This window comes from Synchiropus splendidus, chromosome 9 (assembly GCF_027744825.2).
Source record: "Synchiropus splendidus isolate RoL2022-P1 chromosome 9, RoL_Sspl_1.0, whole genome shotgun sequence".
Taxonomy (NCBI): Eukaryota; Metazoa; Chordata; class Actinopteri; order Syngnathiformes; family Callionymidae; genus Synchiropus; species Synchiropus splendidus.
Genome location: NC_071342.1, coordinates 20,424,987 through 20,450,635, shown reverse-complemented (window position 1 = coordinate 20,450,635; position 25,649 = coordinate 20,424,987). Strand labels below are relative to the sequence as shown.

The 25,649-nt window shown below is 44.0% G+C and overlaps 1 protein-coding gene across 1 annotated transcript in view; it reads right to left on the bottom strand.

Annotated features, from left to right (window-relative positions):
• The window catches only part of hs3st1l1 (heparan sulfate (glucosamine) 3-O-sulfotransferase 1-like1), a 36,932-nt gene extending 11,590 nt beyond the window's left edge, over nt 1-25,342 (bottom strand). Inside the window, exon 1 of the mRNA XM_053875229.1 lies at nt 25,116-25,342. The gene's annotated coding sequence lies outside the window, so the exon portion shown is untranslated. The remainder of the gene's footprint in view (nt 1-25,115) is intronic.
• Nucleotides 25,343-25,649: the final 307 nt, after the last annotated feature.

The following is a 25,649-nucleotide window of genomic DNA, read 5'->3' as shown; positions in this document are numbered from 1 at the left end:
TTAGTGTTAAGCTCCTATGCAAATATTTAAACTGTAATAAGCGCTTAATAACTAAAGGTTCATTCTCAGTTTTATGAAAGTTCCTTTTTCCTTCAAATACAAAAAGCAGATTGACACACCCCTGTCAGAAGAGTTCAAGCAGCCTGGTTGTCAGTCAAAGCCATGAGATTCTCTCTTTGAATCTCACATAAAAAGACCTAACTACTAAAACCACACATTGATTTTAAAAAGAATTCTGCCCTGAAAAAGGTCTTAGCTAAGGAACAGTGTCCTTACTGTCAGGGACAGTTCCTAAAGGGCGGCTAGTGAAAAGGAGACAAAGTGAATCTGCGAAAAGTGTTTTGCATCAAAACAATATACGCACAAGCCACAGATGACTTTGCTGCATGACAAGCACCTCTCCACCGTAGATGCAGCGTGTCTGAAGAATCATTCACTTGCAAAACTTTTTTTTTTTTTGAGTGACTTTTCCACACAGCACAGAAGTGTGTGTTCTTGTATCAGTTGTACAGCTTGTAAACAACATGAAATGAATCAGAGGGTGTGAACTTTCTTTGATTCGCTCACTCGTTGTCTGCTGTGCAAACTGTTCCCCTGTGCAAAGACTGAAACATAAAATGTGGATCTGAGCTTTCCAAATATACGTATAGCGCGCTATGCGTGTGTGTAGTCTTGTGTTGTGATATAGTCTGCTGCAGCTGCTGTGTGCCTTTCCTCCATAAAACCTTGTTCACTCTGGCACAGTAGCTTTGTATTGGAAGGCAGCAACACAAACAGTAGCGCCGGGCCAGCGTTTCCTCGCCATTACAAATATGTATTCAGCAGCACAGGCCCACGAGGCTTCTGCCGCGCGCCTTCGGCTGTCGACTTCTGAAGTGATTCAATACCAGGTTGCGATGGGTGCGACTTGATCATGAGGAAGCTGCTTCCCGAAGGAGCCGACGTCTGCACGTAATGACGGTTTCCTGCCACACGTTATGGCAAACAAGGAGTCAGTTCACAAAAGGAAGCAGGCACCGCAGTCAAAATGGATTCACTCCATCATGTTGAATCATCTGGACGTGTTATTATGTTGACGCGTAGAGAGCGACTCTCTCATGAAAGATGAGTCGTCGGCCAGCTCTTTAAAGCGATCGACCATCGGAGCTGAGGAGTCTTTCGTACATAAGTACTGCATCGACACGGCGACCCCCGTCGACCAGCCGCCACTATTATTGAGGAGTCTTTAAAAGAATGACTCGGCAATTTCCAATTTCCTGCATTGATAAATAACTTATCGACTCGAAAGCCGCAACGTCTGATCTCTGCGCTCGTGTTGCAAATCAATGACCCGCATGCGAATGTGATCGCTCGGATTACTTATGCAGATGAGGCAGCTTGATACTCGGGGAGTTCAAGGTGATTCTCTGTGCGTCTGTCAGTGTCGCTCTGATATTCCCACCGTCCATCTGATCCGTGTGTCTCTGCGCTACGCTCGACTGACTTGTCATTCACACACTCGGGCAAACAAACAAAGCTAACCCGAGAAGGATGTGGCGGTCTGACTCCGCCTGTGCTGCGCTCCCGCACACGCTTTTTTCACTTTTCAATTCTATTAAGATGAATAATTTCTGAACGTGTTCTCTTTTTTAACATGAATAGGATTCCCAGAGCGACTTGGTAAATTCGGTGTACCACAGAGCCTGAAAAGACTTGGGAAAACTAGGTAGTTGGAGAGAGTTTGTCGTCGGAAATAACATTCCACAATAAGCCTGGTGGACAAGGAAGTCCATGAACTAGAGAGTGAGACATAGATTTGGCAACAAAGTGGCGTATAACAGAAGATCATAGCTAACAACACCTAAGTGAATTGGGCAGAAATGTCCATCATGCTAAAGGAAGTCCAATGAAGACCCAAGATAACTTGGTAGCTAGAAAGGTCTAAACCTGAAGTGCTTATAGCGACACTAAGGTCCAAAATGAATTAGTAACCAAAAGTTTAGCAAGCAGTCCAAAACAAGCTGGGAAAACTCGGAAGTCAAAGAGCAACGCAAAATGGACCTCCAAACAAAAAAAGTCCTACATGCACTAAGAAAGACGTGAAAAACAGGCTTGGTGAACTCATAACTTGAAACAATTCTGGCGAAGTCCCAAACCGACGTGGTGACTTAGGACTTCAAACAGGCTCAGACTTGGTAAACATGGTGATCTGGGAAATGAAAAACATGCTCCGAAAACAAATGAAGTCCAGAACGAAAACACTCATCCAATACTGAAAATACTGGGTCGACTTTTTCCAACACACTACCACACACATGTGGACGCAGTCAAACTCTACTGAAAGTAGCCTTCACTGCGACTGTTTGAGATGTTTCAACAACACATATTTCACTTGCTGACGCCAGCACAGTGTTTGAGAAGCCTCCGCTGTAATGTCTGTCTTGACTGGGTCCAAGCAGAAGAGCTTGTTCCTACGTGTGTTTTACTGCAGGTTCCAAGTGAACATAGTTTTCACTGTTGGATTCTTGTTGCCACCAAACCACACACACACAGACACAGTCAGGCCCAAGCTCAGCAACTTGGACAAACTCTGTACACGTCAGGCACGTATAAGGCCAACATCAGGTGGTGACAGTTGAAGCCAATGCGGATCAATGCCGTCATAAATTGCCTGGTTTAACCCACTTTCTTGTTTCATGTGAGCGCAGTGTATGATACAATGTCGGAGTCTTTGTACTTGAGCGAGAGCTGTAAACAGAACCTCCAAATCTCACCTTCTGCGAGATCGACGAACAAATAATTTATTTTCTCTTGCATTATTTAATTTGTATTTATTGATTTAAAACAGAAAAAAAGAAACATGTTACTTTATTTTCCATGTAACTGCAAAGCTGGTGGAAATCTGTTGTATTTTTACAACTAAAACAGGAGTCAAAATTGTGCATTCAGGTTTGAGGCAATGTGGATGAATGCCACAATAACCTGGTTCACCTACTTTCTTCTTTCATGTGAGCGCAGTGTAAAGGGGCTTTAGAAAAACAAACTTAGTTCTGAAAGACACTTGATCCAGTCGAGTCCAGGGTAAGCTATCGTCTGTTGTGAAAAAGTATATAGTACCCTCTGTTTGTTGAACACATTGCCTCCTGCTCTGCCTCTCGTACGAATGCTGAGTTACCAATAACCCTTCCCTGGCTTGTGAACTGACTCCTCTGTATTGCTCACTCAGCAACTGGCATTACAGTCAAATAAAATCCGCTGCCTCGAAGCACCAACTTTGCGAAACATCCTTGTAATTTTCTTCTCTCGGGGCAAAGTAGATCTCAGTGCTTATCTATAATAACAATCGCAGCTGCATTTCCCGGTGCCTCGTGACCGTGACTCCGGCAGGGGAAGAGTCAGAGGTCTTGCTGGGCGGCGATGAGAAAGGATGGTGAGCCATCTCCGTAGCGGCCGGCCCCCCCGTCATTACTTTGCTGTCAACGTTTCGCTCCACACAGATGCAGATGAAGCAGCAATCTGCAGTTCAGCTTCACCTCGGCGCAGCGATTTTTCAGCGCTCGAGCAGCGCGAGGGAGTCGTGTGCCAGCTGGGCGCTACATCTGCTTTCATTCCACCGACCCGAACGGCTCTGTTTCAAGGAAGGATAAACACGAGTGCTGGCCGATGTCTCATCCTGCTTTTTCTGGTGCATGTAACACCGGCTGCGGACGTTTCAATCGCTTGGCAAAACAAACAGAAAAGTTCAGCTACAGAGCGGATGCTGCAGGGATTGTAGTCTGACAGTCTGCTGTTTGACTGTGAGTCAATTCAACCATGAACCTTGAACCTTAACTTGGAGATTAAATGTTTATACACCAGTAAGTGCTTAAAATTACAGTATGAACCAGTTGACTATTTCAGACAATTTTAAATAATTTTTTTTTTTCACTGAAATGAGGAAATATTTTCCTAAGTAAGCTCTAGATTTTCAGTCTTTAACATTTAGAACAGTATATTTTGCTGACTCAGAACCACCTTAATCCAGTGCTTCTCAATTATTTTCTGTTGCGCCTCCCCTCAGCAGGAAGTACATGTTTCCCACGCATAAATAGCATGCAAAAATAGCATAACATTGTATCCTTGTTAACATCAAAGAGAAGAAAATGGAAAGTAATATAGATCAACTTCCAATAAAGAATAACTTCATCAACATTGTTGTTGTCCGAGACAGAAAAGACTAAAGGTGCATCAGTTTGCCTGAAATAAAAAAAAAAATTGGATGTGCAATTTTACTTTACTCTAGTACGACAAGAGTATTTTCCCCCGAGGCCCACCCAACTATTTGAGAAGCACTGCCTTAATCCTTGCTTATTTTCACTTTCCACCGCTGTTTTCCTGTGCTCTTCACATCCTCTCTGCGCACCAGAAAATGGCTTCTGAAGCATTTCTCATGTGCGGAGTTGCTTGCTGATCTAGGGGTCTAGATAAGACTAGCAATTGCTGTCACACTGAGCAGTGACTTTGGGATCAGATGACGGTTACAAGACCTTGTTTATGAGGTGACACCTCCGACAGGCGTTTGAGGATTCTGTTCCCAGAAGTTGTTGACCTGATTCAACATGTCTGACCGCCGTTTTCTGTGGAACAATATTTGTATTTGTATCAAATTTCTGGTCATTTTTACACCACCAGTGGGGAAACATTGTGGTCCAGCTGAACTCTTAAAGTGGTCTGGCCTTTGTCTTTAAATGGATCACCACACTGCACACAGGCCTGTCCTGTCTCTCCACAGCACTGGGTTCTATGTAATTTTGTTATTTGATCGTCGACTAGTCACTGACTACCTTAACTTGTCAGTACATGACGTGTACAGATTGACAAACCTCTGACTATAGTGTTGTAAACAGTCATTTAAAAAAGAAATATAATAAATGTTTTAAAGACTTGGAAACTTTATATTTGAATTTTAAACACTCACAACGTACTGTGACAGGTACGTTTGGCAGATCTTCCATTTCACTTAAAATCGTTGATGTTCATGATGCAATGTTGCCATGCTTTCAACGTTTCGACGTTGCAGCCCTCGTTCTAACTCAAGTGGCTTACAGCGCCAATAAAATTGAACAAAGTTATACTGTTCTTAACTCCACAGCAGGGTCGTAATAAAAGTAACAGCACCAAAGTACACGCTAAAACCGATCCAAACTGGATGTATGAAGCAGGTAAGAAGTGCGGGAGCTGGAAAAGCAGGCTCATTCAAATTGCTGACTGGATTTGTTTTGCAAATCTGTGGGCTTGTAATGTGACAGAATCAGGTTGAGAAGATAGAAGGAATAAATACCACATCATATCAGCAGGGGGACTTTGTCAGCGGCGTGAGTCCTATAACTACCAGCTGAAGCGGAAGGAAAATAGGACAATAATTACGCTACATCCAGCAGAGCAGCTTCATCAACCGGCAGCGACACAACTACTTTAAGTGCGAGGTCTTCTCGCTGTCAATTTCAGCGTGGCCCTCTTGTTGCGGGCTTGTTCATGAATAAATCATCAGCCTCTCGCCATTCCCCTTCGGATTATTGCCCCTGCCGCCTCCTCCGTGGCCCTGTAAAACCAACCGAAGTGTTTATTAGAGATAAGAGGCAAAGGAGGTCGCAGGCCCAATAACTGCTTTTATCACCTCCTGTTCCGAGGCTAGATCCATTTTATGGGCGAATCTGCTGTGGAGGAATTCTTAATTAGAGAACTTTGTGGACCCGGCTCCGGGGGCCTAATAGGGGGATAAAAAAGAAGGAGCTTGTTGGCCTGTTTTGTGGGTTACGGCTTGTTTAGGGGCTGAGAGGAATGGCCTCGGTGTGTCCTCTCCGCCACTTGTAAAACACCTGGCGAGGTTGTTTCATTAGGGTTGGACTGTGTTTGTCTTGTCTTCCATTTAGGGCGGGTCGGAGATTGTGCTGGCGTGGAGCTGGAGGCTTGTTTTATTAAAGTGGATGTAAATGGGATTACAGCTTTTTATTAAGGTGAGGTGATTCTGTTTCGCTCTACTGCAGAGTCTTGGTCGGAGTGACCTCAAATATCAACACAAAAACAAGGCACTGGCGTGGAAATCCTAGCGATTCGCTCAGGATAAGATTTACTTGGGGACCCGATGTGGTGGGCTTTACTTTAGGTTTGGCTACTATAAAAGTGTTAGCCTTATTACATGTGTTGACCTTGCCTCTGGTGTATCATGAGAGGCTGGACTTTCATGACTTTAGAAAAGGGCTCGATTGCTTCTCCCTAGTTGCCGAATTTTGAATATTTACATTTTTTTAATACAAATCTATTTTTTTAAAACTGAAATTTTGGTACCGCCGGTGGTATTGCAATCCCTTTGTCGCACTGTTGTCCATAAGAGAGAGCTGAGCCAGAAGGCAAAGCTATATACCGATCAATCTTCGTCCCGACCCTCGCCTACGGTCATGAGCTTTGGGTCCGACAGACCAAGGTCCCGGATACAAGCGGCTGAAATGGGTTTTCTCCGAAGGGTGGCAGGCGTCTCCCTTCGAGATAGGGTGAGAAGTTCTGCCACTCGGGAGAGGCTCGGCGTAGAGCCGCTGCTTCTCCACATTGAGAGGAGTCAGCTGAGGTGGTTTGGGCATCTCATCAGGACGCCCTCTGCACGCCTCCCTTTGGAGGTGTTCCAGACACGTCCAGCTGGGAGGAGGCCGAGGGGTCGACCCAGGACCAGGAGCGTCTCGGGATCCCCCAGTTGGAGCTGGTGGATGTTGCTCGGGAGAAGGGCGTTTGGCAGGACCTCCAGAAGCTGCTGCCCCCGCGACTCAAGTGCCAAGGTAAGGCATGGGCACGTGTGGATGTTACATTCAGAAGAGTGTGAATTTTGTATACTATAGAAAATAACCGCACACAAATCCTGCGACTTTGTGTGCGGTGGGGACATCCTCCACCCCTCGACCCCTAAACCGACGCCTGCACGTCTGACCTCCCCACCCTACCAGACAACTCTAAAGTCATCAAGGACACATTCGAGAACGTAACCAAATAAACAAACCTCGCTGGCTTCACATAACCACCAGAGAATGAGTGATAAGGAACATCTTTCACCACCTTTTTGCTAGATCCTTTAATTCCAAACATCTAAAAATCATTCACATCAACGTTATTAATGGAGAAAAGAGAAAATCCTCTCATGTTTTCTGAAGTTTACGCCGCCCAGAACTTTCGCTAAAGAATTAGCCGCGGGGTGCGCCCGGCCTCTGCTTCTTTTTTTTTGCTAGGATTTCTTTAGGGATTGCTTGATTCTATCCGTCCTGCGCTCACGCCACGCTTCTGTTGGTATTTAACCGAGATTAGCTTTAAATTGACGATTAACCTTTGTAATCCACGGCGCATATTGAGAACGGCTCGCTTGTCTTAACCCGAGCGGCACAATACAGAAGGCGCATTAACTTTCTGGTAAAACGGCGGCTGGGAAAGCAAATGAGGCGGCGCTATCTGTCTGCCGCGCGGCTGGATAATGAAGATGAATCCTGAGACGCCTTTTCATAATGAATTTGAACAGATGATATATAAACTTCTCGGGCACCGAGACAAGCAGTGGCTGTTATCTCCCAAATAGAAAGATTGTGTTTGCTGGAACGAGAGGTGGCCATTTTTAAGATTACCATATTAGTGTGGAATCAAACATTAAACGAGTCATTTCTCCGTATCTGAATCCAACTGGGGAGGTAACGGTTTAATTTGCCGGGCAATGTGTTTTTCCCCTGCGAAGCCTTTCTTGCACTAAATCACAGTCCAGTGCAGCTGCAGCTGTTGCTCTGTACAGACACACAACTTCTCTGAACCACGCACTGCTTTTATTTTGTAATCTGCCGCGTGCAGCGTTCGCCTACGAGACGAAACTGACATAAAAGTGTTTCTAAATGACACAAATACTTTGACAAGTTGCGCGCATTGGTTTGCAGCGCTGTCCCTCAGCGCCCCATGAGGGTCAAAACTGAAAAAATAATGTTCCCCAATAACCTCGTCCTGGCGAAAGTGACCTTGGAATATCCAATGGATTTTCTGATCTGATCATAAAAAATGAAATAATTTTACATTTAATTTGATGAAGTATTTTATTAAATCACTTTTCACACCAACCACGAAGGTGTCTTTTGTATGTAGCCATTAGCGCAATCATGCTTTCTACCACAATTTGGTGCTTAACTCCAGATCTTTTTTGCAAACTAGATGTTGCACGAGCAACATGGAGGTCCATATTCACCCCAGACCAGACACAAGGCTGCGTATTGGACCACCAAAGTATCCTCAGAATGTGCTGTACAAACAGCAATACAGTGAGAGCAAAGCTAACCCAAGGTTCAGTGCGAGTTACCATACACAGATGCTGAATTGCTCTGAGTGTGTTTAGTATTCCACAGTTAGGAACGTTCTCTGAACACTGCTGTGTTTACACTGTGAAGCAGCAGCTCAACTTGAACGGATGCCTCCAACTGAACACGTTATTCGGAACACCGGCCGATCTATACTGCAATGATTTCAGATCTTTCAATACCAGTCCGGCGTCGGAGCTTAGGACTTAACTCACAACTCCGTCCGACACGTACTCACTTCTGTAAGTCTTTCGCTAAGACATTGAAAACCTGGAAAGCCGACTTCAAGTGCCAGACTTAATCCCCGCTGTGGTCCGGAGCTCTGTGGAGGATCTCGGCCCACACCTTGTAATCCCATCTCACTTCAGTAAGCAGCTATGATGTAAAGCAGACAGCAAGTGCTGGGAGTCAAATCCCATCACTTTGGTGGTAATATTCATCCGTCTAATGTACACCCTTGTGCTATTTAATGGATAAGGATTTAGAGGAGCCTCAATAAACACTTTAATTAAGTGGGATTTAGGGCTGCAAATAATGTTGCACTCGACCAGTCAACTAGTCGGCATATGACGTAAATAGTAATTGTTTAATAAATTAGGAAAAGTTGTTGTATATATGTTAAATGCATATTTGAAAGGTTCATTTTAATTGCATAAACAATAGTTTGAAAGGTTTCATCTCACTTCAGCCATTGATGTGTCGATAGTAAAATGTTGCTATACTTTCATTGTTTCGAGTCGGAACAGTGTCTGGGCCATTTCTCCTCTTACGCACTTGCGTAAAAGAGCAATGACATCACGATGATGCAACACAAGAATCATATTTTTCTGACTGTAAGTCGTAGCAGTCAAACAACTGTAACACAAAGCAGTAAAATATATAAGTTGCGCCGCGTTTTCAGCTGAAATGTATTTTACAAAATCTGTTGCATGAAGCGGAAACGCTAAGAAACGTCGTTCGGCAAGTTATTTTTATTCATCGCACCCGATGTGACATATGTAACACTAAATAGAAGCAAGTTAAAGCACAGGAGGGAAAGTTTGACATTTATCACATTGATGACATTGGAAAATACAGTCTTTCAGTGATGAGAAGTGAATAAATATCACTCATCTACAGTCACTCTCGCCCTGTCCGTCTCTTCAGCCAAGCAAACTTTAGTTCCGCAAGTGTTCTTGTCTCTTTTTTACTATGGCGTTACTGGATTTTCTTTCCCATTTACAGACACCAAAAACCACCACAATCCATTACCATGATTCATGTTGTGCTTTCCTTTCCTTTCTGGCAGGGAGCGCGACCATGTCGAACGGCGGTGTTGCAGAAGATTATAGGGGCATATTACTGCCATATCTTTTGTGTACTCCTTGGTCATGTCGGTCAGAGTGAAGTAACATGTAAGAACATGTGAAATTATATGTTTAAATATTTATAAGTAGCACCTGAACAAAAGTCGCAGGACCAGCAAAACTTTGTGTTACTTACAGTACAAAAAACACAGTAATTCAATACTGAAATATGTCGACTAGTCATCGCAGCCCTAGCTATAAAGATGAAAATGAAATAAAGTCTGAGGGCTTTAACAACTTATATTTAGGTTGAACTGGTTATGAATTGGAGAAAAAAGTAGTCAATAAAAGGGTAACTTTCATGATCAAAGTTGCAGTTTTACTTTAACCTCATGAAGACTACATGTCGCTCCAGGGCCAAGCGTCGCCCAGGTCTGTTATTCGGGGTAACTCAGGGTCAAGTTGAATATGATTTCACTACTGTAATTTTCCTTTTTTGGGCGCTCACACACTCATGTACCCATAAACCCTCGTCGGTTCAGAGCTGCCTGGAAGCTAAAACACTCCAGCGATCTAAAGACCGGACAGTTGGATAATTCATGGTTCAATTTCAAGTTGAAGATGAGGAGCAATTCTCTGTGAGGTGGAGCGGCGCTCCTCTGGGCTGTCTCTATTCCGAAATCTCACAGAAGACGAAGAGACTTCTTCAGCTCCAGGGACGCCTGACTGCGCATGGCGAATGATGCTCCGCTCCTTTTCCAATAAATGGGTGGTGAGACATGGCGAACGCGGGTCCACAATCTCTCTCCTGAGGAGAGCGATGCAGCTTTCAATCTTCGCACGGAATCCTTCTGAGTGAATCCGTAATGAGGGTCAAGGAGACTCTCTGACTGGGTCAATATGGAGCTCAGCTTCTTCACTCAACCTCTGAAGCTTTGCTTCTCCACACCTTTTGTTATTTGTCTTTAGTTTAGCTGCAAAAACATTGCTATCAAATATGTATAAAGAAAGTACTGCTAACCAGTGGGGCAAGATCAATTCGCTACATTTACATACAAAATGTGGCGAAACACGGAAGTCATCTGTCCCGTTTGAATATGGCATTGTCTTGTATTTGCAAGTGCAAATGAAGCAAGACAAAACCTGATTTGGTTAGGTGTCTTCTTCTCATTGAATTCTTTACATGTCGCCTGGTTTTTGTGTACTGTTTTGTTCACTTTGTTCATTCGTAATTTTGCCCTTTTTTACTGGAATTACGACAAATACATGACTTTAACGCTGATGAAATGATAAGTTAAAGTGCAAAAACCTATGGAAAATAAAATAAAATACGTTTAAAAAAAAACAATCCACTCTCAATTTGAAATCTTAAATCTCAAATCTTAAATAAAAAGGACATGTCCTACTACTGCAGCACAAGAAGAGGCTCATCGTCGAAGAGCCAATTCAACATCTCCGTGGAAAGTCTTGGAAGTTCCACTTATTGGAGCCATTCACACTTGAGCTACAGACACCGGTAATCCAATCAGATGTGTGATGCTCCGACACCTCGGTTGCTGACACTTGCGTATCGTGACCATTGTGGTAAAAGCACTGTTCCTGGGCCTCTGATGTCCTCTCATCTACCGTCTCTGATCCGTGACATCTAGTCGTCCTTATATACATGTATCTCATCTCAAAGAAAACAAGGGACACACAGCTGCCAAAGTTGTTATAGGTGTAGACTGCAGCTGTGTAAATCACAATGTATTTGCAGCACTGTATCCAAACATTGGGACTTTATCCGCATGTGTCCAGAGCAGCGGTGGGCAGTTGAATTTCCAAAGGACAAAAGACGAAGTCTTGCATTTTACTTTGTTACTGATATCTAAAACTGGGTGAAAATTGGGCTTTTATTATTCATAAATATCGGACAATCTTTTTGAGAGGTGACTATCTTGGTAACATCACAATGGACAGCACATTCAAAGTATTTTTTTCAATATATTTAACTACTTTAATAGCTATCCATTTATTTGCTTTTTTTGCTTTGACCTCAATAAGCGCCAGATATCAAAAATCATGTGGACCTCGCGCTGCACTGTGCCCACCTCTGGTCCAGAAGGCTCTCCACCCCTGACATGTTCTTAACAGTGTTCCTACCTGACCTTTTGGTCATTGGCTTTGACAACTGCTTAAGCTTCACAGGGAATAATGCGCTCCAGCTGAAGGTCAAAACCAGGGTGTCAGTTTCTCTCCTAAGTGCTTACAGTGGAAGCGTGTGAGCCCCGAGATGCATCTGGTGGTGTCGACCACGATAACCTATAATCGATGTGTTGAAAGATTAACTTTCATTTTTGGACTGAAAAGGTTCGACACGGCGAGTGGCGTCCATCGCAGCAGCCCAGAGGTCAGCTGACGCGCGACACTATGTTTACACCCAGTTTAACATAGTGTCACCAGATAGTCTTGTTTCTTGTTTAGAGCCAGGAAAATGAAAAAAAATATATGTCAACTCGTCCTTGAGATGCAGAATTACATATTTTGTTGTTGTCGTTTTATCATCATCAATGTGTTCTGTTGCCAACCAATAAGGTTTTGTGACGCAGAGTCAATTCTCTCAATGCAATAACGTTACTAACACTGACTGACATTCAAACCAATGGTGTCACGCTGCCAAACAATGACCTTGTTTGAGTCGCACCATTGAGCCAAACACCGCTGCCAAATAGTGTGGCTGCTTGCGTTCCAAGCAATGCTTTCACCGAGGTGACAAAGCTGAGCAATGACAGCGCCTCTCTTGCTGTGGCACCCGCCAATGTTTTGCCTCTGTACTGAATTAATGGAGCAAACTCACGACACTGCTCAGGTTTCGTCTCCAGACAATGATGTCCCCATCGATAAAGATACTCACATTGCAGGTTTATTCAGTGACAATGGTCATGTGTAACCTCCGATGGTATTGATTCTCAAAACACCACTCGCATCATGCTACTACTCAGTTTCACCTGCGGTAGATGATAATAATTCAATCCGATCAATGACACTAACAATAGCTAAGCGGCAAATTGCTGCGCTCTAAAGCAGCAATAAGACGCCTGCGTCCAAGTTCCGACATCGCTAGTGTTAGGAAATCAAGCAAGCAGTTAGAGAACGCATTTGGAGCCACTGGGGTTTATTCTCCAGTACTCCAAGACATGCTAAACCAGGCTGTTAGCTAGCAGGGCGTCAGGGCGTCTGCAAAACATGAAAAAATGGACGCTCGATTCTCGACCCAAGATACGGTCGAGAATGTTTTTGCAGACGCCCAGATGCCCTCCTAGCTAAAAGCCTGTGCTAAACACATGTGTAACATTTACAATATCAGTGAGCGTAAATATATGACAAAATAAAAATAAAAAATCTGGCATAAACGCAACATTTCTTTCTGTTCAAGGGAATGGTCGTCCTATCACAATGCTCATCCTATGCTAGCAAGCACTGACGTTACTGAATTAAACCCTTAAGCGATGACATTTTACGCTTCCTCTGCTTCCGACCAATGACTCCTCTCACCTTCTCCTGCCCTTAAGGTTGCTGCATACGTTAAGCTTCCAAGCAACGACGTCATGTATATTACGCCTTCACGCAATGACATCATGAACTTGAAGCCTCCAAGCCTTGACTTACATGACACCACCAAGTGGAAAGGCGCCTTAGATAACGCCCCCTTTTTTTGTTACACTTTTACCAAGCATATAATACTAGACGCTATTATTTAAAAAAAATATATATATACTGTTGTCAGTTTGTCCGTTTATTTGTTTATTTCTACATCTTCCTGATGAGTATTTATCTTATATTTATTTATTTTTGGACATATAGTTTGTGTTTGGAAACCGGAGGCCACAGACCGAAATTTTGTTGCCTAATATAGTGATATGTTTTTGTGCAAACACAAGCGTTCAAACATATCGCTTGACACGGAGGAAGGTGTGATTCAAACTTGAAATCACCTCCACAGGAAGGGTCACAGCTCGACTCTATAGATATCATTCACCTGCCAAATATAACACGAGCCATATAGAAAGAAAAAAAAAAAAAGATCGGCTGACGCACAATCACCGATAATGAGAAACACGTCCGCTCATCCGAAGCCGGCCCAGAACAAAGGTAATGAATAAATAACTCGGCCGTCTTCACTTGAAATGACAAATCTACTTCATGACACTCGGTGATGATGGCGGTGTCAGGCTTCCTTGAACCTCTTGATGAAATAGCGGCAGATGAAACGTGTGGAGAAGGAGTCATTGTCTCTCGCTGCATCGGCACTTCAGCATGTTCCTCATGTATTGTGTTGTTGGGAGAGGGAGCGCGCCGTGATCATGTTTCTGCTTAGACCACTTCTGCATGTGGTCTAAAGCATGATCTCGGTCGCTTTTGTTGTTAGATAAAGGGATCTGAAGAGAAGCGATCCTCTCTTCGCGACTCAACAAATGAAGAGAACATGCCTCATCTGCAAATCTGTAACATCCTGTTTCACTAACACATACACAAGCGCGCCAACAAGACGCTCACATTTAACAGCCTCTCCTCACATTGGCACGTGCAGCGGTACCTCTGTGAACAATAGGAGATAATGGGAAGTGTAGGGACCAGATTGTTTGTGGTAAGATAACTGAAGGGAACAGAGTAGGGAAAGTGGATGAGCCTGTCTGAATGATTGGAGATAGTAGAGTAGAGGTCATGATGTGTTGAGCTAAGAAGCTAGAGACTGCAGAAGCACCACCAAGCCACACAGCCAACGTGACAAAACGTTTTAGACAGTGAAAAACATGAACATTAAAACTCTCAACTGGACCGATTTAAGGCGCTACGACAAGCTACTACTACAAATTTGATATTGATACTCGGGGAAAGTTTTCTAAACCATTTTCAATACCAAGGGGGTAAAAAAAAAAAAAATCTTAAAAGCCACAAAAACAGTTTTTATTTACATTTTCACTCAGAAAGGAACGAGCTAATGGCATCTACGGATTCCAACCTGTCAGAAGCTGACAGGATGACCGCAGCTGTACTCTGCTGAGGGCGCGCAGCGAGGCTGCGTGTACACACACAGTACCAATACCCTTGAAATTTGTATCAGAGCTTGATATTTTATAGCATTTTATGATTGATATGGATATTTTTGTCATCCCCAATGATGAGGAAGGGCCTCTGGTAGAGTTGTGACTCAGATGCGTGTACTCCAGTTCAGACCCACAGATCTCAACTACACTGTACACGCAGCTGAACATCAGCCACAGTAGTAGCTGTCTCAGGCAGAAAGATTGTTCCAGTATAAGTACATAAGTTAGCAGCTTTCTTTATTACATCTGTAGATTGGTGTATTTCTTGGATAAATAAACTGTACCCTTTGGTTTTTCCAGGATTTTTTGTAACTGTGGCAGTGAAACAATGAAGTAAAAAGAAAAGTTTTGACAAATAAAACTAGTTTTTAACCATGAGAAGTAAATCTGTTATCCATTTTTTGTGATGTTTCCACTTCATTTGAATACATTTGCTCATGTGATATTTCATCTTTAAAAAGACATCACTTTTCGGAAGGTGTAGCAGCTCTTATTTAAGCCTGTCCTTCAAAATAAAAGCAGTTTAGTTTTGCACAGGCTTGTGACCCACTTTTGGGCTGTGACCCACCACTGAGAATCAGACACACAGAACACAAGAACCTCGATGATGAAGCAGCGTGGTGATAATAAGGGAGATTACCAGCACGGCCACCACACTGGACCCTTCCCACCTCCTTCTTCTTTTAAGTTCCAAAGCATCTTGTTCCCGGACAGATTGTGGCAGCATTCCCCGGGGTGTAGCTCAGGGGTTCCTGAATGGAAATGGAGCTGTCAAGTGTCTCCCAATAATGGGGAACGGTGGCCATCCGTATGATCCAGGGTGTCTTTTCAGTTAAACCCAACAACTGCCTGTGCTGCTCTCATGAATTATGGAATTCGGCACAAATATGCAAATCTAAGCACTAGCCTAGTTATGCCTCGGCACTGTAAAAATACAGAGCGGTATCTATTATTTATGAAGGAGGAACTGGAGTGAAGAGGTCCCGGTCTTCTCTCGGCTGTTTAGTACCACATCATGAAAGATGAATGGTGGAGGAGGTGGAATCCAAAAGCCCTCTGATACACGCGCACTACAGTGAGCAGGAATGGGAGTGAGCCTGAAGTTGCTGCTGCACCTCTAACTTCCCCCCCCCACCAGGCCGATTCGGGAGCGCAGTGTGAAGGGGGCGTCGGAAGAGGAGCCGAGTCTCCGGGGCAAGTCTGGATGACATGAGCGTCACAATGCAAGATGAGTGATCATATTTGGGTGTAAATACCTCAAAATGAAGGAAGCCAACCGGATTAAGTGCTGGGCTCGGATTGTGACGGGTTCCGCGCGGCGCTGGGAGCATAATGAAGTGAGTCACGCAGCGTTGAGACGGACAGGGCGATCATTAGCTCTGATCAAAGTCAATCATGGCGCGCATGATAGCTGACAGCTTTTATTTCACCAGAGGTCTGCGGAGGCAGGGCCTGATGAGGCAGGTTGTCACGGCAACAAGACAGAGTCATACTTTATGGTAGGAGTCCAGCTCAGTTCAGTCAGAGTGAAATCGGCCTCATAAGTTGCCGGCTGGAAGCGGACAACAGGAGCACGGCATCTGCTGTGACTGGTCAGAGTCAAGGTCCGACACAAACGCCTGAATGACGTGGTGAAAATGAGCAACACAGTCCATGACAACAATTCAGCAGATCACACCCAACGGTCACAGAAAGTCCCTTTCCAGTCATGACTATTGACCCTCTTTCTCAATAAAAGACTCGCAGGCTGCTTGGACACTCCGCCCCTCCTTGGCCACCGGAGGTTGCTGTGTTCTGAATCTGACTGTTGATGTTGAAAAGGGAAAATGTGTTGGTTGGAGATGAAGTAAGGGCATTCTGTCTCGGGAGCGAGCTCTGATACCGTGACAGAAATCAAAATTGAGTACAAGTATCGCACTAATGTGTATAATGGGTCATTCAGTGGTGTTTCTGGAACATTGGCTGAGAATTGCTGAGTCAGCTCGTCCATTTCGCCACCAAGCCCGCCCATCCCAACATGGCATGATGCGACTTGAGGTCAGTGCACTGAGACGACATTTTTTTTTTACTTTTGTTGAGTGGTAACTGTTTTTGTCTTCTTTTAATGACACTCTAATTTTGAATAAAATAATTTTTCTTTTTTTTTAATGTCAGTTAACCGTTTAAATAATGAGTAGTTTCTGTTGTTTTCATGACAGCTGCTTCAAGATGCTTCAAAACCTAACATTAAAATGTACATAGACATGACATGTGTATTTATTTATTATTGGTATTTATTTATTTATTTATTTTTCATTTGACTATTTGCAGACCCCAACAACACAGCTGACACCCTGACTTCTGAGTCCTTGCAAACCACGTCAAGTTTTATATTTGTAGTAGCACTGGGGCTCAGCAGAGGGCTCCAAACTTCCACGACACATTCGTCTTAAGACTCCAAATTGACTCAAGGAGATTGTGTCGAGACAAAACAACTTCAGCAACTCGACATTTAGCCTTGTCTCTCACAACGTAAGTTTGAATCTACATCAAGCACACATTCACCGGTCCATTTGACTGGGCAGGAATCAATTCTGACTAAGTAATGTTGATGAATCTCTGGAGTCTGTCATATCTGTCATATCATAGAGGTGAACAGTATGCTACATATAGTCGACCGTAGAACCATCAATAGGCTTTTGACAACAATGTCATTTCACAATATCAAGCATCTATCAAACAACAAAGGTGCACATATGGTAAATGAGTCAGAGCAAAGCTGGAACCATGGCGAGTAAAAGAAGCCCGGCTTGACCAACTTTGTTCCCCAGAATAACAAAATATGATCGAAACACACCAGTCACGGCTGCAACAAAGAAACATGGAGCGTGTTTCAGCATAAATGGTGGCACAACACAAGTCAACACCGCTGGCAGGAGGAGGTGTGCATTTGACTGGATGTACATCTGGAGACAACAAATCTTTTTCTTTCGGCTTCTCCCTTCAGGGGTCACAACAGCGGATCATCTTCCTCCATCTCCCCCTGTCCTCTGCTTCCTCTTCTCTCAAACCTACAAACCTCATGTCCTCCTTCAGCACCTCCATCCATCTCCTCTTTGGCCTTCCTCTCCACCTTCTGCCTGGCAGTTCCAAAGTCCTTCTACTTCTTGCTTCTTTTTCTTCTTTTCCTTTTCCTTTGGCCACAGTGGATCATCTTCCTCCGTCTCTCCCTGTCCTCTGCTTCCTCTTCTCTCAAACCTACAGACCTCATGTCCTCCTTCACCACCTCCATCAATCTCCTCTTTGGCCTTCCTCTCCACCTTCTGCCTGGCAGTTCCAACCTCAACATCTTCATCTACCAATGTACTGACTCTCTCTCCTCTGTACATGTCCAAACCATCTCCATCTAGCCTCTCTGACTTGGTCTCCTGAACACCTGAGCACATGTGCTGTAGCTCGGATACAAACACAGTAAGAAAATCGTCAGAATATTGCTATTAAAAAAGTATTTATTCCCCTCAATAGTTGCACAGCACAGTCTTCAAAAGACTGGAGTTGAAACTCTTCCTGCAGTAGCCTGTGTTTAATCCAACTTCCTTTTGTCATTAGAAAAGAATACAACACTCCTGGACAAGAACTCGTCTAATTAAGAAGAACTCCATTGGCTGGTTGGATCCTTCCTCGCTTTTGTGCGCAGAAACGCAGAGCTGCGCTGATTATTATTTAAACACACGGAAGACTCGGAAGGAGCCGATATCATGAGAGCAAAATCCAAGATTCATGACTCCAGCTCCACAACACTGCAGTCTGAAAATAAAGGCACTTTGCCGAGCCGTCAGCTTTTATCGCTCATGTTTGGCTTTATCAAAGAGAAATGACGAATAGATGAACAGAGCCGGGCGGATCTGGATCCCCCACTTTCTTCCTTGTTTTGCCGGGATCCGGCTAATTATTAGCTTACGAATCACGAAATGTGTTGCAGACAGACGCGGCGTGATTGAAGGCAGGAGTTATTCTGTTCAATGAACTGATCTGCTCTCCACTTATTGGCTTCCTCTGTGCCAAATGAAAACAGAGAGACCTCAAAAGAAACCGTCTCGACAGATGAACTCCCCGTGGTCAGTCGCATTTACGAGTCAGTACGGTCACAAAGAGTTTAATTAACTGCTGTCATGAACTTGTTGTGTGTTGCTGCCATCGGGGCCAAAGGATGTTGCGATAAAATCCCTCGGCTCAAATGCTTTCAAGTTGTTCAACGTGGAAACATCGAAACAAACGGATAACACACAACACATCATGGAGGTGGACATGACGGTTTTTGGCGAGTCTTTCACGGAAGAATCCCGAAAGAAACATCACAATGACTGATTTTGGCGGACAAATGAAGAGACGGGTCGCGTGAGGACAGCTGCAGATTGGAGAGAGATTTACTTGTCATGCTTAAAGACTAGTGTTTTTATTGACACCAATTCAGTCAATGTCAAAACTGTCCCCTTTGCTTCATTGTTTTTCTACCACTCCTTGTTTGGATGCATTCCGTTCTGCTTTTCTTTGTTGTAGTTGTTTTTTTGGGGGTGGGGACCCTCCTAGTTTACCACCCTTATGTTGTGAGTTTACCAAGTCTTCCCTGACTCTTGGTTTTGACAGAGTCTGCCTGGACTTCCCAGGTTCACCCAGTCTGTCTCAGGACTTCCTGGCTGACCCATTTCATTCGGAACTTTCTCATTTGCCAAGTCTATTTTGACCGTCCTTAAACTCAGTCTATTTTGGAGTTTCCAAGTTTAGGTGTTTTCTGAACTTTATGGTTTGCTGGATATATTTCAAACTCCCTTGTTTACCAGGTCAGTTTGGGTCTTCCTAGTTCATGAAATCTATTTTGTCTATATTTGAGTTTTTCTAGTTTCTCACCTCCCATTTTTGGGTTTCCGAGTTACCCAAGTCAATTTTAAATTCCTTGTTTACAAGTCTATTTTGGACTTCCTAGTTTACCAAGTGCACTTCTAGTGTACCAAGTCGATTTTGCATCTTATTGTGGCTCTGAAAGCAGCAGACCCAGAGAACCAAGTTCTGCTCAGAGCTGAAGCTCTTGCCCCCAGTCTTGCATTGTGCAAACAAGTCATTTTGAAAGAGTGGGAGAAGTTATCAGTGGAGCCCAAAGGGAGATTTGAACCCGGGACCTTATTGTTTTGCTCACTAACTTTACTGTTGTTAATTCAGTAAATCAGAATTTTGAAGACGATAACTCCCCCAGTGTTAAATATATGTCCAGAGAACATTCATATATATATAAGCGAAAGAGTCAGAACAGACTGCAACAAGCTGTATATACTTGACCCCGAGGTTTGCCGATCAAGATTCTGCTCACTGCTCCTAAAGCCACTCTTCCCCCCCTTTTGATCAAAGCAGACGATAACAAACGCAAATTCCTATTTCGCTGGAAAAAAAATATTTTCATCAGCAGTAAAAAGAAAATCATGACCGTGAGATTGTATCAAGTGGAGAAACTCTGGTCCTTTCATGATAGCGCTCCACGGGGGGAGACGCTAACAAACACCCGAATCAAAACCAGGAAATAAATATCTATTTGCATCTTTAATGAGGTGTCTCATGAGCGCAGCTTTTTAATGTTCACAAATAAAACTTCATCAAATATTAACGCCGCTCTTTTGTTAGTTCCCAAACCCGAATTAGGACTGAATGAAGAAAGGAGGAGGTGCTTTTGTTCTCGCCTTCAAATCTACTCGCAAGAGTGACTTGAAGTTACTGTGAATGACTACATTTGTAGTGAGTCATGGATACAAAAGTGAGATTTTTCCACAATTTCTTTCTCAGCCAGTGAAGTCTTACTCTGCTTTGAACAGTGGAGTAATTAATCTATTGTCTAGTGAGGGGTGTAATATATGAGTTCTCGAGTTTTTTTTTTTTTTTTTTTTGCAGAAACACGAGGAAACAAAAGAGGCACTCAGCTGTTGCTCTCACTTTATCTTAGCGCAACATTTTCCAAAATCTCAAGGCGGAGGAGCAGCACTTTGTGGCTGTTTTGGACGGAGAGAGAAGCCAGACGCCCTGCAGAGAAAACTCATCCCTGAAGGCTGTATATCTGTGATCTTGTTGGGTCAGTCACTAACCACAGCTGGTTACATAGAGGAGGTAAACCTTGGTCTTTACTGATGGAGACACTGTGCTGATCCACCTGTTTCCCTCACACGTGAACAAGACCGCCAAAAGTTCAGCTGTAGAACTGTCTTTACAAATGTAGCTCCTACTTTTCAGACACTAATGATTCCACTGGTGCTGGGAGCTTTTACGTAGACGTCTGAAACTTGAGTCACCAGGGTGAAAAAGCAGCGAAGACTTAGACTGGAGGAGGGAGGGATCTCTCTGGGTTTTTCCATCACCTCATTTCTCTTATTTTCCCCATCTTCAATACATAATTGTTGTCTGTATTATAGTACATTGGCTACGTGTCATCACAGCAGACTTTACATGAATGTGTTTTTCTGCAGTTTAATAATGATAAAGCGTTAGTCGATTGAGTCGGCCTGCGTGAGACACCATCGTTTCGCTTCAGGCGGAAAACAGAACAGCATGGCTGACGGCGGAGTGGAAGCAGTGGAGCGGGGAAGGATCACTGCGGTCCAGTGTTTGGAAACGTTTGGATTTTTTGCAAGAACGGTGGTGTTCTAAATAGGTCGCGGTTTGCTGGATTGGTAAAGGAGAATAAAATACAACACACAAATCTCACCAACCGACCGTCAAGGCTCAAGCATCAGCCCTTTGCCCTGCAAGAGGAAAGTGTCCCCTGTCCAACATTTTTATTTTTCATTCATAAATTCTTGTGTAAAAAAAAATGACTATCTCATCAATTCCACCTAAATCTCGTGTGATGTCTTTTGGGGTACTTATTTCATGCCACCTTCATGTCTTCCCCCTCGCCAGCATCGCACGATTTATTGGCATCTGCTTGGCTTTTTTTAGTTTGAACCTTTAAACTGGCTCATGCTAAGATATGTTGAACTTTCCTGCAGCCTTATGTTGAATGGGACATGCTCTGGGACCATTATTCCAACACATGAGAGGGATCTATAAATTTGGAGTTTAACTGACCAACCCAGCAACAACATTATCAACAATAACAACTTTTGCGCTAGCTGCCCTTTTTTTCTGGCTTGAGCACCTGCCCCCCAAATGTCTGTGCACGTGCCATCTAAGCATCCAAGCAGCCTAACCCATGCTGAAATTGGGTATCCAGCGGTGGGCCGTTGACGTGCATCCTAAGGACCACGAATGGCCCACGGGCCGCAGGTTTGGGCCCCAACTCTCTAGCTATCCAGTCTGTCAACCACTTTCACCACTTTGATTTAAATATTTTTAAGTTTCTTTTCATTAACATACATTATTTGGGTTGGACAGGACCGGGAGAAGAGTGTACGTAAACCTCTATAGAGTCGGTGAGGGAACTGAAAAGTCACTGTGTATGAAGAGAGAAGCAGCTAACATTGGCTCCGTCACATGAAAAGTGAATCACACAACACATCTTTTTCTTCGTTGTAACAAGTCACCTTGGGGAACTGGACTGTATTGATTTGCTTGCCAACTTTATTGTTGTCAACTCAGTATATCGGAATAAGTGTTGAACATACAAGTATACGAGTAAGAGTCAGAGTAGACGGCTACATGCTCTATGTACCAAAGGTGGGAAATTAAATTTCCTAAAGGGCCACATGAGAAACTGTAAGGGTTGTGAGGGGCCATCATCAAAAGAAAGACAGCAATGACGGCAAAACATGACGGAAAAATATACAAAATATATACTTAAGTAACTAGGACAAAACATAAGAAGATTAAATGTAAGTAAGGATATTAAGAAATGTAAATATGCCATGATACCACTTGAAATATTTCATATTATATGCACTTATATTTAATATAAATCAACTATGGAACAGACAATTAATTTCAAATATATATATATATTTTTTTTTTTTCAGTATTCTTTCAATGTATTTTGAGGAAGAAGAAAAACACAAAATGGCCAATGAAAAGAAGAAAATTTTAGTCTTAAAACAAGAACATGCTATCAGGCCACGTAAACACAGGCATCGGGCCGCATATGGCCCTCGCGCCACACTTTGCCCAGGTCTGCAATATGCAGTACTAAAAAAAGTATCTTGTCTTTTGGAGGAGACTCACTGTCATTTCTGGAAAAAGCGATGCAGTGCACCTGCCAGGCCTGTGTGTGGCGCTGTAAAAAAACACAAGCATGTCTCGCAAACTCAAAGACATTGACGTACACTGACGAGAAGGTTGAGGTTGATTCTCATGGGTCAGTTTTGATGTGCGTGTTTCGTAAGATATGGAGACGGAGGGCGTTGACATCATCTGGGGTCAACAGTTTTTAAATCTGTCCATACTGGGTGGTTTTTGATGCCTAAAACCGCCTGTTTGTCGTGGACGTGGAGGCCAACTGAGACCTTGCGTGGCTAAGGTAAATCTTCAGATGGCGGGGAAAACGTTCTGGAACTCTTGCTTAGATTAGAGCGGAGTAGCAGGGCACAGTCAGATCGATATCCAGGGGCTACATTAAATAAACATTTATTTGATACAGTAATCTGTTTATTTTCTCAGCGCGTTTCCTGTGGTGACTTCTGACGTGAAAATCCAACACTGATAAAACCTTGCATCTCAATTTGTGAAACAGTGACCAGCAGGATGTATTTGACCGCGGGCGCCGCCGTGACATCGTGCTGTATTCCCTCCAGCAGAAGAAGCCAGGATGTAGTCCAGCAGAGAGGAACCCTGGTTCTCAGCTCCTCATAACAAGAGCATTCCCTGCGACCCCACATCTGCCCGCAGCCTGACATCACCTCGCACCCCCGAACATAACATCGCCGTCGTCTGAACCAGCAGAATCTCAAACGCCAGCTGCACTTTTCTTTCCAGGACAAACAAGCGTCCCCGTCCTAGTTCAGCCTCCGATAAACACCATTCACCGGGACCACTGGGGTATGAAAATAACGAGACTCCAGCGCTGAACCGTTGCCCTTTTGTCGTCACATTGTTTTTCCATTTTCCCCAAAAGTTCACACTTAACGACTCTTTCGACGCTTTGCAAATGAATGCTGATTGCTAAAACTCCCTCGGATTTTCATTAAGAGCGAGTCCTTCGCTTGATCGTTCGGAGTCATGGAGAGTGAGAGACTCAACCTTTCAGCAGGTCCTGTGAGTCAGTTTAGACAGGGAAATCGCAACAATTCGACACGATACAACTTCCACGGATCGTGGGGGCAGCAGCCGACAAACACCAGTCCGCGCTTTTATACACCTCTGGGAGGAAAACGGAGGTTTTACCAGCTGATCTCTGCAGATTTAACACCCTGACAAAGATGCCTGAGCCGCCTCAAGAGAAGGAGCACTGGTTGTACCCACTCATGAATAAAGCCCTGGTACTCCACCTGAGGAGGAGTCAAATCTCCATCCATCCATCCATCATTTTTCACATAAAAAAGATGAAGGATCTCAGCAGCACAGGGTGAGAGCCAATAGTAAAATTCAAGATATTTTTGTGTGAAAAAAAAACATCCTAGCCGGATTGTTTTTCAACATCTGAACTTCTATCACTCTACAAAGGCCATAAAAACATGATTTTTTTTAGACAGATCTGAACACAAAGCCCAGGTTAAGTGATATGCTGCAGCTATTTCTGCACTTTTTTGCACATGCAAGGTCATTTGAGAAGAGGCTACAGGGCACCGGAGGAGTTCCCTGCCTAAGCAGCTAACACCAAGGTTATGAGAGATGTTTTTCCATGATCTACCTGAGCTTTGCAGTCACCAACTTCTGAGGGGAAACTTTTTTACCTCAAAATTTTCCGACAATTTTTTTTATTAAATATGTATTAAAACACCATCTAAAAATACAAACATGAGTGAAGTTACGTTTTTTTTGTTTTTTTTTTTTCTTGTGGCAGCAGTTACACAACTCCTGACTGGTGTTAGTAATAATATCCGGTAAATCGTTTTGTCGACGCTCTCCTTGTTTTCATGGGAAGCAGCAGCTCACACACGCTTGACTATAATTAAAGGTGAGGAACACACACCCTGTGGCAATTTGCATCCTCTGATGCTCATTCAGGGATGTTGCAATTTCACCTAGAAGGTCTGGGGGGGCGGGTAAAAAAGGATGTGGTGTTGAGGGAATAACAATCCAGCATCAGCCCTGTCATTTTCATATCCAACTTTGAATATTCCAGAGATGCTGACTGACCTGAGTCTGCCTCAATAATAGGAAACTTCACTAAAGGTTAAAGGATAGTGAAGTTATTTTTGCATTGTTTATCCGGTTCTTAGTGGAGGGGATTCGCTGAGGATGAAGGTCTGATCCTGTCAGACGCTGGAGACGCGCGTGAGATAAGAGTGGGGAACGTGGGTTACCTCGTTCTCGGGGAAGAGTCCGCACCAGCGTGTTTATCTCCGGAGCTCCAGATGCGGCTGGCGACGATGGTGATGATGATGGTGGTGGTGGTGAGCGCACTTGTGCCCGCCGCTGCTCCTCACAGATGAAGCCAAGCGTCCGTCCCTCCTCTCGTCCAGCCTCATCACGGATTCATCTGAAAGCAGACACCGGCGTCCTGGTTTATTCAAAACTCCTGCTGGCACGGAGCGAGCGCCGCGAGCGGAGACTGCGCGCAGACTCCGAGGAGAGCGAGGGGGGAGCGGCGGCGGAGGGAGACGGCGAGGGAGGAGTCTGCTGTCAGACGATCGGGACGAGGTGCTCCTCTCCTCAATGATGCTCCGCGGACCTCAGGCCACAGGCCCCGCCCACATCTGAACCGCCGCTCCTCACCTGATGTCGGCGTCTCCAGCGCAGCGTCATTGAAGAAAAGCGTGTCAACAAGAACTTTTGCAATTTTGTCTTCGACTTCAGCGGAGTTGTGTCTTTCTTACGTGACTTTTTAAACGGTTTTG